This window comes from Mytilus galloprovincialis, chromosome 2 (assembly GCF_965363235.1).
Source record: "Mytilus galloprovincialis chromosome 2, xbMytGall1.hap1.1, whole genome shotgun sequence".
NCBI classification, from domain to species: domain Eukaryota; kingdom Metazoa; phylum Mollusca; class Bivalvia; order Mytilida; family Mytilidae; genus Mytilus; species Mytilus galloprovincialis.
The window spans coordinates 13,640,244-13,660,449 of record NC_134839.1 but is presented as its reverse complement, the minus strand read 5'-3'; the positions used below and the strand labels follow the sequence as shown (position 1 = coordinate 13,660,449).

The window sequence follows — 20,206 nt, the reverse complement described above, 5'->3', positions numbered from 1 at the left end:
ATGTTGGATGTGTTCTGATTGATAATTTAGTCTTAGATGAATGAATGTTTTATAAGAAGTTATTGGCTTTGAAAAAAATGACAATAACACGATATAAATTTCATGCGTCCGAAGCTAACTACAAAATGTGGCTGTCTGTAATACGAGTAATCTCAGATCTGTACGTATTGTTCAAGTACCCGGTCACGTCCACTGTATTTTTGTTAGTTGTTTTTCTTTTTGTATCCATCTGATGAGTAAATAGATATACGAGAATGTGGCATGAGTGCAAATGAGACAACTCACATTTATAAAAGTAAACCATTATAGTTCAAAGTACGGTCGTCAACACTTCAACACGGAGACTTGGCTCACACCGAACAGCAAGCCTTTTTCAACTGATTTTGTTTAGCTTTTTTTATGTTGGACTGTTACACCACTGTCACAGAAGAGGGGCGAAAGATATCAGAGGGACAGTCAAACTCATAGATAAAGGTAAGAAAGAGGTTGGGATCCAGCTAACATGTTTAACACCAACACACTCTATATGTATCCGTCTCAAGTCTGGAGCTTGTTATTCAATGGTTGTCGTTTGTTGTTGTGTTATATATTTGTTTTTCGTTCATTGTTTTGTACATAAATTAGGCCGTTAGTTTTCTCGTTAGAATTGTTAAATACATTTGTCATTTCGGGGCATTTTATAGCTGACTATGCAGTATGGGCTTTGCTAATTGTTGAAGGTCGTACAGTTGTTTATTTCTGTATTATATGGTCTCTTGTGAAGAGTTGTCTCATTGGTTATCATATTTTTATATTAAATTTTACTCTTCAAATATAAAAGACATAATTATATATAAAAAAAATAGAAATGAACACTATATTTTACAAAAGTAGGGGAGGGTGTTGATTCTAAATGCCTAACCGGCTTGACTAAAACCACAGCAAAAATTCGATAAATTTAGGCTAATTAAGGATGTACTTAGGTGAGGTTTTGGATTAAGTGTCAAATGTCCGGACTCCGTGGTGTTTTTCCATACAAAGTAAAATATTTTGCCCCATAACACCTTTTTATCTTTAACATATTAAGACTTTAAAATAGCTCATAAAAGGTAATTCGGCAAAATTTAGGCAGATTCTTTATTCTCTTTCTTTTGATTGGAGACCCAAATAATACCAATGCAAATATAAGGTAAAAGTCCGAGTCAGCCTTTTCCCACCTTATTTATAAATCGAAAAGGAGCTCAATGACTTATCAATATTTTTAGCTTATTTTGATCCTTTACTAATACTCTTCCAGCTTACAGTATTAATTTTGAATTCTTGATTTATTTAATTTTACCTTAGATCACCTAAGTGCATCCTTAAAGATAATATATAGCTTGTCACGAGAAAATGTCTGTTCATGATCATGTTATAATTACCACCTTTGTTCGTAGGGACATCCTATCCTCTTGTAATTAAAAACAAAAACAAAAACAAACCAAACAGAACAAACGAACAAACAAACAACATTTTTATTTGTTCATTTTTGAAACTAAGCGAATCTATATTATTTCAAATCTTACATACTATGGTAAGTATCGAAACTCATTTCTTTTTTTTTTCTTTTCGTTATGGTTCTGGGGAAAATGTTCGCCTTGGCCAACCAAAGTTGTTTAGATCTATTCTGTAGTTTCGGTACATCCTATATATAAAAAAGAAGATGTGGTTTGATTGCCAATGAGACAACTGTCCACAAGAGACCAAAATGACGCAGAAATTATGAACTATAGGTCACCGTACGGCCTTCAACAATGAGCAAAACCCATACCACGTAGTCAGCTATAAATGGCACCGAAATGACAATGTGAAACAATTCAAACGAGAAAACTAACAGCCTTATTTATATCAAAAATGAACGAAAAACAAATATGTAACACATATACAAACGACAACCACTGAATTACAGGCTCCTGACTTGGGACAGGCACATACATACATAATGTGGCGGGGTTAAACATGTTAGCGAGATCCCATTATATGCCATTATTTTTTCTTGGTTTATTTTTCCTCTAAAATTAAACTGTTCGGAACATTTCAAATGCTCTTTATGTAAAATAATACAGTATAAACAGTTTCAGATGATTATAAAGTACACATTATTTTAACACTGATATTTATTTATATACTAGTACTAGAATACGTAAAAGGTCCATATACACGTTAATTAAATTTGTTTAAAGATATTCATACCTCTCTCTCTCTCTTTTATGCCTTATTGGTCTGCTAATTTTTTTTAATCCCACATATAAATATGTACATGAACACCAAAAATGATCTTCATACACTGAAGTTCAAATTAAGACTACACTGTTCCGAAAGGCAACAATAACCTTATGTTGTTGATCAGTCGGGGTAATCATATGTGACCCGCTACGACATGTTCAGGCTCATGAAGGTAAAAATGTCATTGTGAGGGAGAAACGTCAAATTATATAGATATACATAGGATAGTTACCATACTTTAATATCGAGTTCCGAATGCTTTTATCCAAATTAAAACTTTAAGCTAACATTGACATTCATTGACCGTCACATTTTCTAATGAACATATTTTATATGCAAACCTTCTTCGTATCAATATAACCTCACCATGTAGTATGTATAACATAGGAGCAGTCAATAATTCAATTCAAACTTTATTGTCATATAAATCAACTTATATATGATATTTGACTTAAATAAATAAAACTTTTTTACAATACAGTTTTACGAATGTTATATAGTGTTACGGCTTTAGTAGGTATTGTATTTTAATAAGATTAAATCTCTTTCAAGTAGTTTATCTAATTCAATTTTCTTCTTTTCTATCTGTACTCTAATGTGGTTTTTCGTTTGCTTTATCTTACTATTTAAAGTCAATGTCATTCAGTTTGCTATTTAATACCCTCCATTTTACTGAACAGTCAGGATTCTACTTCGTCAAAATTATCTCCCCATTACGCCAGTTCATTTTCACAATCGTAGAAATGGAAGCCATTGTAGGGATGACGCGCTGCCAATTTTGCTCTCGGAAATCGATAAATTTATCCACATTGCACCATTACGATCCTTATATGTCAGTTGTATTTTAAAAGACAAATGTATCAACTAGCTAATGAGCATCAGTTAATGATCTTGTCTGCATTGATTCAACTTAAAACTATTGTCTGATCGGTTGTCAGGTGGAATTTTCGAAAATTCATAAACATGTTAAAAAATTCTAATTAAATAATTCGTGGAAGGGCAGACTAGATTTTTTTAGTGGTTGAAGACTATAAACCCTAGTTTTCACACACAAAAAATTATAATTTTTCGAAGATATGCATTTTCATCATCCAACTTGAAAGACTGTCGTCAAGTATTTTCAGTAAAAAATAGCTATTCGAACACACCTTCTCTGTTTTTGTGATTCATTAGATAGGTATTTCACTTGACCCATATATTTCATCTTTTAGTACTGTGATTTTTTTATGTTATAAAGTCAACCTGTAGCTTTGATATATAAAAATGATAGAATCTGAAGTGACATGATGTATGAAATATTCTTGTCTCTACAATATCAAGACAAAATATTCAACTCAAACACACCCTAACATAAAAAGGTGCACTCGATTTCCTTTTTTTTTCGATACAATTGTTACCCATTTTTGGAATTTTTTCTTAAGTCACATAATGGAAGGGCAGACACGAAAATTACTGGACTAATAGATTGATATGTTTTACGTCCGTGGTATTTTTTTTTTTAAAATTCGGAGGTTATGCATTTTCTACATCCAACTTGAAAGATACCCATGCCGTCGACTTGATATCTAATTGTTCTGCTTAACTATGTACTAAATAAATTGAAAACTTATGCAAATGGTGTTTTTAAAATAAAACACTTCTTAATTTAGAAGAAAATGGTAATTTTGTTTGTTTCTACTAACTTTTAAAATTTTTGTCACTATAGTAAACATTACAGTAAGCATTTATCGCCTTCTCTAACAAAGAGCTTCGATTCTTTTGTTCTATTTCAACCGGGTTTCCGACTGTGAAAAATACTGCCGTGCTACCTAATTGATATAAAATAGAGTTAAAGAGGTGCCAAAACTTGTCGTAAGGTATGGCCGACATGAACTGAGAAGTATATTAATTTAATGAATTCGAAAGGCACAAATCGTTAATAATTAACAATATATAAAATGATCATAATATTTCTTAAAGATATAATACAAGCATAAAGACTATCTCAACATTCTATAGTAAAGTTATAATGTCCAAACGCATTCCGTTACAACTTGAAAAAGTATATTCGTAAAAAAATCAACGTATTTTTGTTAAGTTGTAACAAGTCAATAAAAGAACGGTCTCGCTTCATATATGATATCAAACGCTTTTGACTTCATGAATGATGATGATGTTGATGTTGGGTTTTAACGTCCGGCTATCTAAATAGATATTGCGGACTACAATAAACTATTCTTGCAGTGTTGGATCTGCTGTTCCTTTCCCTTCCATCATGCTCCGACCTGGTGGTTGAGATTGGTACGGAGTGTCTGGCCGTTCTAGTAAGGCGAAGTCAGTTCGAATGGCCTCTGGATCTGGCAAGGATATTGGCCATGTATGTGATGGTGTGCGAAGTAGGTCGGGGCCATCGATGTCAAAACCCTCTGTGAAGTTTATCCTATACAACGCTTACTTCTAGGTTTGGTTGGAGTATAAAATTACCGGCGATGGCATGCCTTTTGAGAGTTGTACGGACTAGTGACAATGTCCGTCTTGATGTTAAGTCCCTCTGGTTCTCCGCGATGTTTTGTTCGTGAAAGTTGTATATCAATAACTGTATCCCTTGCTTGCGTCTGACAGATGTTATCTACGCTTGTACTGATGATAGGTTCAGGGTTTGCAGCGGAAGCAACTGTTTCTTTTTTTTTTTAAGTCCATCCACTGGGTGAAACGCTCGGCATTTCGTCTCCTGGTAGATGGAGGCTTGTATTTCCTTTCAAGGGCCGGCTTAGGTTTCCTGGATATAGTGTCCGGGTCCTTAGCCTTGATCAAGGTGAGTTTGACTGTAACATGGACAGAACTGGCAGTAAATTTCCACTCAGGTTATTTTCCTTCTAACTTCATGGTGGCTAAAAGCGCTTTCAAATCATTCAGTAATTCCATAATAATAGTTCACGAGGTTGACGGTTCAGAATACAGCTCACTTCATGAATGTGTCAGGAACTCTAATATATCTTAGCCTCAATAAGAATGAAAAGTGTCTAATTAAGGGAATCAGTCTGATCATTTAAATAAAGAAGATGTATTTGTCTATGGTAAATTTGTAAACCACTTAAAAGTGCATGACATGAGGTATATAGACATGCACATATATCCCGTTTACAATAAAAATATAAAAAGCTATCTTCAGCTTTCATTGAGACACGTTTTATCTTTTGTAGGTCGTCTGCCGTACAATTGTTTAATCTTTGTTTCTATGATGAGATTGATTACACTAACTTCGAAATTCATTACAACAAGTTTAAACTAGATTTTTTTCTAAAAGTGCAAGTTAAAGCACTGTATTTAATCTGGTACGTTTGTGCTTAATTGATATATTATGTCCCAGATTTAATACATCTAAAAGGTGGAAGTGTAAGTTATTAAGGGCAAAAAAAACAACATCATTTATACTAGGAACCGTCTGCAACGGTCGATTGTTCTATCACGTTCAAAACTCATGTCATAGCAGTAATTGATCACGAACCTGGAACTCTTCGAAAATTTGACCTAGTTAGTCAGAATATTTCTTTTCTTTAATACTGTTTAAAAATAATAATTCAGTGTTTTTGGTAATCAAAAAGTCGCCATTCAGTACACATGGTACAGAATATCCTGATGATAATATTCAAAAAGATTTTTATTTCAACAAATACATGAAATATGTTAAGCGTTTTGTTTCAGTAGGTAATGGAAACTATGCAATTAGGCAATTTTAGAGTAGGTATCCCAATAAGTTTGGAAATATCATAATCACATATGTTACAGTGAATTTGTATAATCAGGGATTATGTAGAATTCCTGATTTTTCAGGGATTATGTAGAATCACTAAAATCATTAGTGATTATATAGATTCCCTGAAAATAACCAGTGATTTTATATAATTACTGATAATTTTAATTATTATTCTACAAATTCCCTAATATGATTTCAGGGATTATCAATAATTAAAAGCTTCAAATATAATATCTCAAACCAATTACACTAGTGGTTCCAGCAAGGATTTGTATAGTCTTACACCATGTACACATAATCCCTGAAAGTTTTAGTGATTATATATGATCCCTAAACTAACCAGTGATTATACATAATCCCTGAAAATTTTAGGGATTCTACATAATCCCTGATTATACAAATTCCCTAGTACTGTAACATATGTTACAGTGAATTTGTATAATCAGGGATTATGTAGAATCCCTGATTTTTCAGGGAATATGTAGAATCACTAAAACCATTAGTAATTATATATAATTCCTGAAAATGACCAGTGATTTTACATAATCACTGAACTTTTTAATAATTATTCTACAAATTCCCTAATATGATTTCAGGAGTTATGAATAATTTAATGATCCTTTGTTTGATAAAAAAAAATAATATAGACCTTGCCAGATGAAATAATTTTGCTTTTAAACACAGAGGATGATCGATCTAAAAGATATAACCAACACAGGGTTTCGAGATAAAGTTGAAGACTTCAAAATTAATAATATCAACATTCCCTTTATAGCAATAGCTTTACATGTATTGTTTGTTTATCAAAAGCCAGCGTCAAATGAATATTCAGGTAAAAAAAGAAGATGTGGTGTTATTGCCAATGAGACAGCTGTCAACAAGAGACCAACATGACACAGAAATTAACATCTATAGGTCACCGTATGGATTCAACAATGAGCAAAGCCCATACCACATAGTCAGCTATAAAAGGCCCCGAAATGACAATGTAAAACAATTCAAACGAGAAAACTAACAGCCTTATTTATGCTCTATTTTTAAACCACAAAGCATGTTATTTGTGATACATGTAAAGCAAATGGTATAGAAGATTATGGAACATCTGTTTTGTGTGTTTTTTTTTTTTTTTTTTTTTTTTGTTGTTTAAATGAACAAGACATTCAAACTGTGAGAACTTAGGCATCTAAATGTAGGAAAAACAGGCAAAACTTAGGATTGACTCATAGAAACAAATGTTAGAGGAAGCTTGCATTTGGTGTTATATTCTCATAGCAATTCCACATGGTAAAAAAGGAAAAGGAAACCCGAAAAACATAATGACAATTGTTTAAAAAAAAGTCTGAAAAAGGATATCACCTGACTACAAAACATGGTATCTTTCTTGCTCGAACCGGTTCAAGGTTGCAAATTGCCATCTTTTCTTGGGGGGTACCTTCAGATGTTTTACTGAACACTTTATTTCACTTAGGCGTGTCGTTAAAATCTGATTCTATATGTGCAGGAAAAGATTTTCTAAAATGTGGATATTGTGGTAATAACAGATGTGAAGCATATTATTTTGATATATTGTTTTTCACATTTTCATGTAGTGTGCCTAACATTTAAAAAAAAATGGGTTATCATTTTGATATATTGTGCTTAACATTTTACAATTTATGTTACTTTATAATGATGTTTCTATGTGATTTTTATAGAATAAATAATTTCAATTTTATTCATTTTCTTTATAAATAAAACTTTTTCTTCATTTCAGTTATTATGTATAATCCCTGACGTTTTTTCTAATGATTATACATAATCCCTGAAAATTTTAGTGATTATATATAATCCCTAAACTAGCCAGTGATTCTACATAATCTCTGAAAATTTTAGGGATTCTACATAATCACTGATTATACAAATTCACTGTAACATATATAAATATGTGTGCGTGTTCAAATTTTTCCAGTTTCACACAATGTCATTTTTTCCGGGTCAGTGTCGGTCATATTTGACAATTAATTTATAAATCTGTCAAATGTAGCTTATGCAAACAACAACAAACTATTTATGTATTGGAAATGTGGACACCCAGCGAGGCAGTGTAGTTGGTATACAAAGTCCGAAAACACGAGTATAAACAAGTAAAAAAAATATTTACATGTAAAGTGCTTACATTTCATAAAATACATATACATAAATAAAATGGTAGACGCAGAGCACTGGCACAGAGCTATGTATTTTATTTCAATATGCCAACGGTTAAAGTATGAATAGTATTATATCATGAATTTGATATACCTCAATAATTTAATATCTTTGATTTGATATTAACTTCATGTTTAAACGTACTTTGACCAACTTTGATTTACTTTTACAAATTGTGATTTGGATGGAGAGTTGTCTCATTGACACTCATACCGTATCTTCTTATATATCTATTGAATAAAGATTGATTATATATACAATTTAGATATAGAGCACTATGATGTTTTGCTTGGTTCTTTTTTTCTGTAGGATATGTAAATGGGTCTCTAGCTGACATAATCTCAATGGATTTATATTAATTTTGTACTTTAATAGGAGACCTACATTTGAAAACTTAGTTGCTATTTTGTCACGTTGAGAATATCCAAGCTTATCTTAGAACAATTATCCGCCTTCCACTTTGGCGCAAAACTATGTCCCCTCCCTCGCAAACCTTCCCACTTTTTCCTTGAAAAAAAAATTTTGAAAACAGAAAATGAGAATTCATGATGTTGTTGGCTTACTTCTAGTCTATATGACTATATAATATTGTTTTTGCTTCTTTGTTACTTGTAAAATGGTGCCCCTCAGCCACTTTTTAGGTAAACCATCAAGTATGGTGTCACCTGATTATTGTAAAAAGTATCGAGAGAATATGTTCAAACTACAATTGAGGAAAAAAATGAACTTTTATACGCGTATTATAATCGAAGACCCCAAATCAAAATATAAGAACACGAACACGACATTGTAAACGATAGAGCCGGACCTATGAGAGGGGATGAGGCCAGGCAACGCCTCTTGAGAAGCTTCATCTTGAGTTGATAAATGCTTAGAAAGTTTACACGTATCACTCCAAACTTTTGCATGCCAGGGGCTCCCTTTTTTAATATCCCGGATTCACACCTGAGGTTTTTTGTAACCTGTTTAGCAGACGACAGAGTTTGGGAAAGTATTTTCAAGAAAGTCCAATGTGATTTTTTAATCACAAGCCCCTTTAAGTTATACTTAAAAAGTTTGTTTATTAAACTTTCATAACGTATAAGTATTTTGTTATATTGTTATTACATGTTACACCAATCTTTTCACTTTTAATTATATTCATTTTTGCATTCAGCTACTATATTACAATAAGCATTGCAATATTGCATAACGATTAGGCAACTGATTATGTTTTAATTTGTAAGTAGCCCCTGATCAAAGAACTGACACTGTTCACTCAGATAGTAACACATATGAATGGAGTCAAAAATCTGTCTTGCAGCAAGTCACATAAAAACTCATCTTCCCTGAATAATCCAAAAGTTAAACTGATGTGAATCTAAATATTACCATTTTGTTGTTAAGTGTACGGAAGTAAACAAACAGCGTACGAACATAGAAGTGAATTTTTTGTCATACATGTTTAACATAGTGAGACGAGATCCAACACCAAATAGGTAGACATTGAATTACAGAAATTCATTAGAAATTGTGTCAACAGGTCAAATTAACACAACAGAACGATTTGAGAGTACTCGCAGTCCAGTGGCGGATCCGGGGGGGGGGGGGGGGGTTCCGGGGGTGCGCACCCCCCTTTATTTTTGCCGATCAATGCATTTGTATCGGGACATATGTTTTGCACCCCCCCCCCCTTTGCCCTGGGTTCCCTGGGTTAGCACCCCCCTTTCGAAAATTCCTGCATCCGCCCCTGCAGTCACTGAAATCTAGTTAAAAACAATTAACAAAAATCATGCATCAGAAACTAAAATCAATTCAAAACAGGTCTTATCGTAAGGATTTTACTTAAGTAAATTTTACCCTTAGACCTCAATATTTCTCACCCGGAAATTAGACCTATAATTTTACTCGTTGCTCAATTGTTTTCAAAAAATAGACAGAAACAGGCACTTCGCCGTATTAAACTGGTATGATAGACAGCAAAACACAATAACAAATTAAACATAAACTGTTGACACAGAGACATGTCTCGTTATTTTATAATTTCGATATTATACATGTAAACCATGCAAAACATACAAAGGGTGCGTTTCTTTCTAACACAAACGATACAAACGGTTCTGTGAGCACACGTTTAGATCATTTGTTTGTACCATATGTTTTCAAAGTTGGCATGAACTTTGACAAACTATACAAACTATACACTCGCTCAAAAAGCGTCTACAGTTTGTCGTTCGTCGTTTGTTAGTACAAATGCTGCATAGAATGAAATTCAAAACAGTGTGGCTGTGGCCATTGATTGACACATTAAGTTCATCCATTGACTGGGACAATTTAGGTGAACGTTTGTATGTAACGACCACTGCTCACTATGTACTTTTTAAAGACACTAAAACCATGGGGTCACCAAAGGTTCTCAACACTTTCATAAAGTAATTCGAAAAACTAATCAGAAATAACACGATGTTTTGATTTATATCAATTATATAAATCAAAACATAAAGGTTATTCCTGATTAATTTTTTGAATTATTTTATAATTAAAGGCGTTAAGAAACCTTTGGTGACCCCACAGTTTAAATGTCTATCGTAGGTACGTCGTGAACAGTGGTCCTTACAGACAAACGTTCATGTAAATTGTCCCAGTCAATGGATGAATTTAATGTGTCAATCAATGGCCACAGCCACACTGTTTTGAATTTCATTCTATCTTTCTATTTAACATTTAATCAATTATCTATTCATATTTTTCTCACTAAAAAAAATTGATTCTGACGAAAGAAAATAGAAGTATAATCCTGATTGTCATAACTCAAAACAATCTCAACAATAATTTATTACTCAAATTTAGGTATTTTAAGAGTGCATTTCTTTCTAACCAAAATTTTGTAAACGTTGTGTGGCGTTTGTTGTTGTTTTCTAAACGCTACAAACGTAGAAACAAATACATCGTTCAATCAGTGTTTACTGACCCTGTTTGAACTTTCAATAATGCATGCACATGAACATAAACAGACTTTTTACAAACATAAAAACAAATACATCGTTTAATCAGGCTGAAGTTTAAATCAATTGTAGCGTTTGTTCTTACAAACGATGAACGACAAACTGTAGACGCATTTTTTGCGAGTGCATAGTTTGTTAAAGTTTATGTAAACTTTGCAAACGTATGTTAGAAACAAATGATCAAAATATGTGCGCGCTTACCCGTTTGCATCGTTTGTGTTAGAAATAAATGCATCCTAGGTAATATGCCCTCATTTCTTTCTGTGCTGCTATTTTACGTTCATCTGATGAAGATGAAGAACTGACAATAGAACTATCGATGCACCGACGTCCTGTGTGTACAGAATCTATTTTCCAGCGTAATAAGTTTGTTAATGTTTTGATATGGAACGCCACTACTGCCTTATGTTAATAATCAGCATTATACGCAGTGTTCCCAGCATTATATGAAGTGATCACAGCATTATATGTAGTGCTCACAACATTATATGAAGTGATCACAGCATTATATGCAGTGCTCACAGCATTATATGCAGTGTTCACAACATTATATGAAGTGCTCACAACATTATATTAAGTGCTCACAACATTATATTAAGTGCTCACAACATTATATTAAGTGCTCACAACATTATATTAAGTGTTCACAACATTATACGTTTGTTGTTGTATGATGAGATTGATGTATGATGAGATTTATGAATGATGAGATCATTCGGTAAACTTCGTTTTTTAGCGGAGATTACCGAATCCATAGTTGGTAAATAACGGTAATGCCCAGCAAACAAATTTAAAAAGTTATTAAAATCATGTTATCATAAGGTAGCATACAATATTTAAAACTGATTGAAATAAGTAAGGAAAAGATGAAACTGAGAGGTGAATGATTGAAGTAGTTCTGTTCGTCGTAAGAAATACGAATGGCAAAATTTAAGTTAAATAATAAAAAGTTTATTTAATGAAATATCGAAGGAAAATTTGTATGATATATTCTCGAGTTCATTTCCTACTGAAGAAATTTAGCAAGGTGCCACTTTATAGTCCGTACTCAGTTTTAAAAAGCTTAATTACCTTTTAAATAAAACAGTCAGCTTTCTATAACACATAGGTGCCATATTACGCTAGCTTATATATGTCATGATAGAGTCATTTTTGGCATCGATTTTCAGAATTTTGCATTTTTACATGTATAAGTATCTAACAGATATGGAAAATGCAGTTTAAAGCATTTCACTGTAGGTGTTCAACATAACTTTACATCAATTATTCCATTTTTTTACAAGCTTTTTAGCACGGCAAGTACTAAGATTGTCTTCTAAATATGATCAGCAGTCTTATATAGAAATTTAAACTTTCATAGAAAAAATTACCCTTTCAAGACCCTGTTTAACATATTCATTTAAAGTTATCATCTCTTATGAAAATTGAGTTTGTGGGGATGAATAAAACGTTTACTACGTTTGTTCGTCAGTTTGCACGGTACATATATATATAAAAGTGGTATGCTTGCCAATGAAACAACTTTCCACAAGAGACAAAATGACATCACAGAAATTTTAAACAGCTAAACGGCCACAGTACGACCTTCAACAATGAGGAAAGCCCATACCGGATAGTCAGCTATAGAAGGCCCCGAAATGATAAACGAAAAATATTCCTAATTTATGTACAAACAAACGATTGAAAAATTAACATGTATATATAACACATTAATTAACAAACGACAACCACTGAAATAAAGGCTCCTCCTGATTTGGGACGGCCACATATATGCAAAATGTGGCGGGTTTTAACATGTTAGCGGGATGTTGGTATCCTCCCTCTAACCTGGGACAGTGGCGTAACAGAACAACATAAGAACGAACTATGAAAATCAGTTGTAAAAGGCTTGTTAGTTTTCTCGTTTGAATTGTTTTACATGGTCGTATCGGGGCCTTTTATAGCTGACTATGCGGTATGGGCTTTGCTCATTGTTGAAGGCCGTACGGTGACCTATAGTTGTTAATGTTTGTGTCATTTTGGTATTTTGTGGATAGTTGTCTCATTGGCAATCATACCACATCTTTTTTTTTTATATTAACTCATTAGATTGGTACAAATATAAATACATATGATCTAACAAGAAAATAGAGTGAACGTGCATGTGGGCGGGTACTTGTATATTCCAATAAAAAGACTGATCTGAGAGTATATATAACTAATATAGTACCATGCTGTTGATTAAAAATAACATCACTCCAGACCCTTTTGTTTTCCACATAATTAATATTGCCAATAATTAAGAAGTTCGGGGTCGAATAGATACCAATAATATATTCACCTGTTAACTATTACATTATCTGTACGTTCCGCATCTGACAGGAGTACCACGCAACGCTGTATTTAAGATTTTGCTATATACACGGGTCGTAATCACAGGGTTGAAACTACTTAATTCAATCATTGTCACATTGTTCCCGATTGTAGTACTTTTAAAATCAGTATGACTTTCTAAGATGACAATACGAATAATAAAAATCTGGACTTACAATAATGCGTATAGGTACAACATGTACAGTTTTCAATTTGTTAGACGTAAAACAGCGAATCAAAGATTCAATTTTATTCATAACTCATAAAGGACAAAACTGTTGATTAAAAAATACTCCTTTCCAGAGACTTTTGTTTTCCAAACAAAATCAATAATACCAATATTAAATTGACAAGTTCCAGGTCGACGGATTCAAACAGAAAGATGTTAAAAGCAGAAAAAACTTCATCTTACAATCGGCATGACTTTATCAGATGACAATACCAATACTCAAATAAGGCTTACGCATAGTTATATTCTTTAATTCAGTCACAGACCCGCGATATCACGGATGTGTTCTAGTAAATATATATACATATTAATTTGTGAATATGGTGAAACTAATCCTCAAAATAAGTTTAAAATGCCCTGGTGTGGAATAAACTTGGGTTAAATTGATCATACTTCTTAATTTACTTATTTCAATCCGTTTTAAATATTGGATACTGCCTTAAATGATCACATATATAATAATAACTGTTTAAATTTGTTTGCTGGGCATTGATTTACCGTAATTTACCAATTATGGATTCGGTAATTTCCGCTAAAAACGAAGTTTACCGAATGATCTCATCATTCATAAATCTCATCATACATCAATCTCATCATACAACAAAAAACGTATAATGTTGTGAACACTTAATATAATGTTGTGAGCACTTAATATAATGTTGTGAGCACTGCATATAATGCTGTGAGCACTTAATATTATGTTGTGAGCACTTAATATAATGCTGTGAGCACTTAATATAATGTTGTGAGCACTTAATATAATGTTGTGAGCACTGCATATAATGCTGTGAGCACTTAATATAATGTTGTGAGCACTTAATATAATGCTGTGAGCACTTAATATAATGTTGTGAGCACTTAATATAATGTTGTGAGCACTGCATATAATGCTGTGAGCACTTAATATAATGTTGTGAGCACTTAATATAAAGCTGTGAGCACTTAATATAATGTTGTGAGCACTTAATATAATGCTGTGAGCACTTAATATAATGCTGTGAGCACTGCATATAATGCTGTGATCACATCATATAATGTTGTGAGCACTACATATAATGCTGTGATCACTTCATATAATGCTGTGAACACTGCGTATAATGCTGATTATTAACATAAGGCAGTCGTGGCGTTCCATATTTTGACAGTCCAAACAGGGTAAGTAAAAACTTATTAAACGATGCATTTGTTTCAACTTTTGTAACGTTTAATAAACTACAAAAAACGGCACACAACGTTAACAAAACATACTTAGAAAGAAATGCACTCAAAGGGTGCATTTCTTTCAAACCAAAATTTTGTAAACGTTGTGTACCGTTTGTTATCGTTTGCTAAACGGTACAAAAGTAGAAACAAATACAGCGTTTCCTTAGTATTAATATTTACAGACCCTGTTTGAACAATCAATAATGCATGCACATGTTGTTGGTAAACAGGATTAATACAAAAGTTGAAACAAATACATCGTTTAATCAGGCTGAAGTTAGAAACATAATGAAGCGTTTGTACTAACAAACGATGAACGACAAACTGTAGACGCATCTTTAGCGAGTGTATAGTTTGTCAAAGTTTAGGTAAACTTTGCAAACGTATGTTAGAAACAAATGATAAAAATATGTGCGCGCTTACCCGTTTGCATCGTTTGTGTTAGAATAGAATGCGCCCAAAGTCAATGAACCACTTCTGAAAGGTGTACGCAAATGAGAAATACGATCGCTATAAAAATGTAAAACCAAATACCATAGACTTAGTGGAACCTTTCAAACCAACCCAAACACAAACGTAAGCCTATAAACTATGCAAAAGTTTCAAACGAATCAAAGTCATTGAACCATGATGATGAGCGGACGAATAAACTCCATGAAAACATGATGTGCCAATGATAATAAAACTGAATACCAAATATTAGTGACATACCAACAGTGGTCCCCCATAAACTGATCAAATCACAAATTTATACATTGTTGGCGCCGCCTCCGGAAACAGCACGGCTAATTTTCAATTTTTCGACTTCGTCGTAGCGAGACAAAACCCGTCTCGAGTAATGGTCGCAGTAATTGAAAGATATTCAGTCACGCCAACCTTACATTCTTTGACTTATTTTTTTTTTGTTTACAAAATTTACAGTCTATGGAAGAAGCGAATCGATAAAAACTTTTCTTATATCACATAGCGGTATTGTCTAATATCAATTGTAAATATGCAGACATTCCATGCGGAAATGTTGTTTTCGGCAACGAAAAATTAAGAAAATACTAACTTTAAAACTTATTGTTCATATATAAACATCAATTGAGTCTAAATATACATTCAGAAGTTAGTAAGAAGCAAACGTTTATGTCCGTGTAAAATTTGAAGTGCTGTGTTTTTCTTATAAACACAAATATACAAATGCTATTAGTTCTAATATCAATGCGATACTTTTAAATATCATAGCGGTGTTTTTCTTTTATCAATATTAGAACTTATTAGTATTACTATTTTAATGATGTACCCATATTTTGACAATTTTACCTATTATGTCTGTTTTGTTCACGCATCGTTGTAAATATGACAGAAATTGACGAGACTGTCATACACGTGAGAGGTTTAACGCTATAAAACCAGGTTCAATCCACCATTTTCAAAATTTGAAAATGCCAGTACCGATGGGGTTTAATAAACAATGTCGTAATCAAATAGCTAAGTATCAAAATTATTGTTCACATATATAACATTTAGTTTTTATAATGATCGCACCACAATAATTAATATATATCTGATATGCTCGCACGCACGCATGGAAGATCTAGACTTTCTTTAATGATAACAATGAAACTAACTTGTGACAAAGATGAATTATACTGTCCTCGTTCAGATTGATTCGACAAAATCTGACATGCACTATTGAATCTCCTTTTTTTACAAATTAGACCGTTGGTTTTCCTGAATGGTTTAACACTAGTAATTGTTTGGTTCCTATATAGTGTGGTGTTCGCTGTGAGCCAAGGCTCCTTGTTTATGGCCCAACTTTGATCTATAATGATTTACTTGAAAAAAATATTACTTTGATTGAAAGTTGTCTTATTCAAACTCATGCACTATCTTCTTATATCTATAAATCTTTAAAATGTCCCCTTAAAAATAACTTCTTTCCAGTCCTGCAAAAACGTCATTTGGGTGCTGAATAACCAGCACACTTCTAAAGCTTTAACGGTAACGACAGTTATGATGGTACAAGAACGATTACGTCAATAAAAATTCCAAATAAACAGCACTGAACGATCTAAATTTATAAATATAGAAAAAGATGTATACACATTTCTAAAGTCAACAGACATTTACATCTTATTTATTTGTTTTCTAAACATTTTTTTTTAGTATTTATTGAAGAAATGAATCTATAACAAGCAAAACGGATTGTTATTTTGCACTTAGAAATGTTCGCGTATTTATACGATCGGTTAATAGTCAAAAACGAAAGTCAAATCTCTGTGGCAACACTACATCGGAATGCCCTCACGGTCATCGGATGTAAAAGAGTGTCCACGCGACGAGCTGATTATGTTCATAGAGATATCGATTTATCCACGTGAAAAGTCTTTGATATATAAAAAAAAAACTGTTTTCCTTCTCAATATTTTTTTCTATGTTAATAATAAATACATTTTCTGTCTGACAAAATTTTTGATTTTCGTTGTATCTGAAGTTGTTCAATTTATAGTCTGAGGCTACTCAGTTGGCATCTTCAAAGTTCGGGACATCAGCATTTAAAATTGAGAATGGAAATGGGGAATGTGTCAAAGAGACAACAACCCGACCATAGAGCAGACAACAGCAGAAGGTGACCAACAGGTCTTCAGTGCAGCGATAAATACCCGCACCCGGAGGCGTCCTTCAGCTGGCCCCTAAACAAATATATATACTAGTTCAGTGATAATGAACGCCATACTAAACTACAAATTGCACACAAGAAACTTAAAATAAAAATAATACAAGACTAACAAAGGCCAAAGGCTCCTGACTTGGGACAGGCGCAAAATTGCGGCGGGGTTAAACAAGTTGGATGGTTGACAAGATTTGTGTACATTTTTATTTGTTTGGAATATCTATTTTACCATTTCGAATATTCATTGTAATTTGGAGCTGTGTTGGATTGGATTGTTTGAATGAATTTGTTTTTCTTTTAAGTAATGATATTTTTGTCTTTTTCGATATTACCAATGGCGATAGACTATAGCAGTGTGACCTCAAGGGCGGATCCAGCCGTTTTCAAAGGGAGGGGGCGGGTCGGGGTTCCAACCTTATGTCCCCATTCAAATGCATTGATCGGCCAAAAAAGGGGGTTTCTAACCCAGGAACACCCCCCCCCCCTTTTGGATCCGCCACTGGACCCATATTAGAATCTAATAGGTCGGTAGACTATTTACAACTGCATTTAAATTCCGCCATTGCATCATTCAAATAGAATTAGTCGCGTAAACCATGTTTGCAGTTTTCTTGACATGCATTGTAACGTGTCATCGTATTCATTTTATATTAGAAAACTATAGCAGTTATATTAGAAAAGTATCGCATTCATAAAATGTTGATATTAAAAACACATCGCTATGATATAAGACAAACATCGCATTGATATAATAAAATATAGCAGTATCTTTGACTTATAGGTGATTTTGGCTTAGCAAACAATTGAATTCATCTCAATTGCATTCCACTGAAATTGCTACATGATATTTATTGAATGTATACATCTACAAAACATAATCGTGCATCTATGTTTCATTTATTCAACAATTTAATTTTCTCGTTTAAATACACCTTGCTTGTTATTACATAAAATAATTCATGGAAATTATACAGCAGACGTATGTCGTGTTAAATGTCACCCAGTTTTAAGAAGAGTCATTACTTTATACCGAGAAATCTGCCTTTCTTCTTACAAATGCTAACATTCGTCTGAAATTTCCCACAATACAACTCGTTGATATAAGACAATATCGCTCGTTGATATAAGAAAAGTTTATATCGATTCGCTTCTTCCATAGACTGATAATAAATTTGTATTTGTTTCAATATTTCATGCTATGTTTTATGTTCAAAAGTTTCATATATTCTCACCTTGAACAAATCGTGTAGCGTCAGTTTTCTAATCTTTAATTGAAAACAATAACAGGAAACAGACAAGTAAAGTAGATTAATACTATAATGCCTAACGAGATTTTGTGAGGGGGACAAATCCGGAAATATTGTACTAATATTGTGCTAAAAGCGCGGAAATCACTACGTGATCCGTGTAAACTCATCAGTCATTTACATAAATTTATTAGTAAAGGTCATCATATTCTTATTCGCCACGCTCAATCGAATATGAATTGTTCGATGAGATAAAACAACACATAAGTAGCATGAGTGTGTCTACAGGTGTAGCAGCCTTAAATATCATTTACGCTCAAAACTGTTTAATCTAAAGTTCTTCAATATAAATGCAGGCAAGCACACAACCAAGCACATAATATAATAGAATACAAAATCAAAATCTTATCTACAAAAGAAGAAAAATACATATTGATATAATGTAATATTGTTACCCACATTAACCATAATCAACTCAAAAAGAATGGATGGCTGAGTATACATAATAGCGAACTGCTGAGTATAAACAAACAAGTAAACAAACACTTGATAGTTATTAATTAAGGGTCAATAACACGGGTGTCATTCGGTTTAAGGAGAAAAATGATCGTGAAAGAATATCTAACGGTGGTCAAGTATTGCGAGACGATCGCGAAAGCTCTGGTACCGGATCGTGAAAGATATTTAATTGAGAAGACATATCAAAGGTCATTAAATAATCTAAAAAAATATAATTAATTACACAGACAAATTTACAACAAAATAATACTGTCTGTCAAAATGGTTCAACATTATGATCAGTATGTGAGAAAATCCAGTTTTAAAAGTATATAGTTTTTACATAACAACAAAAGGCAGATTGCTTCTCGACATTTCAATGACATAAAAAATGTAAACAAACATAATTTTTTCACCAATTCGAAAACAATAAACTACTTTTATCCGAATAAGAGCATTTTATTTGAATGAATTAAATGGTTCTCACAGTTATTTTGTATAAACATAATCTGAAACTTGGTAAAAAAAGAAATATTTACACAAAATTGATTTTTCTGATCGTGAAAGATCACGTACCGCTTTTTTGAAGATCGTGAAAGATCTGATGCTAAGAAGACGTTCAAATTATTCTTTAATTATATGATAAACACTGGACACTTTTAATTTGCAAAACACTCATTTGCAAATCCGCTGCGCCTCAAATAAGAGCTACAGTGTCATGTATATAACCAAAAGGTGCGGAATTACATTGGATTCAATCATTTCATTGGTTTTCTACTGTTACTATTATATTTATTTGCTATTTGATTTATAAAAACATGAGATTTTCAATATCCCATGGGACAGGGCAAAATCCCATGGGAT

The 20,206-nt window shown here is 32.8% G+C and overlaps 1 protein-coding gene across 2 annotated transcripts in view; it reads right to left on the bottom strand.

The window, feature by feature from the left end:
• LOC143062949 (sodium-dependent proline transporter-like) overlaps positions 1-18,846 on the bottom strand; it is a 55,132-nt gene extending 36,286 nt beyond the window's left edge. The window contains exon 1 of one of the 2 annotated variants that reach the window (XM_076234806.1): positions 18,830-18,846. The gene's annotated coding sequence lies outside the window, so the exon portion shown is untranslated. Of the gene's footprint in view, positions 1-2,211; positions 2,362-18,829 lie in introns of those variants that run through there. The other variant, XM_076234804.1, reaches the window with a different exon arrangement.
• Between the last annotated feature and the right edge of the window lie 1,360 nt (positions 18,847-20,206).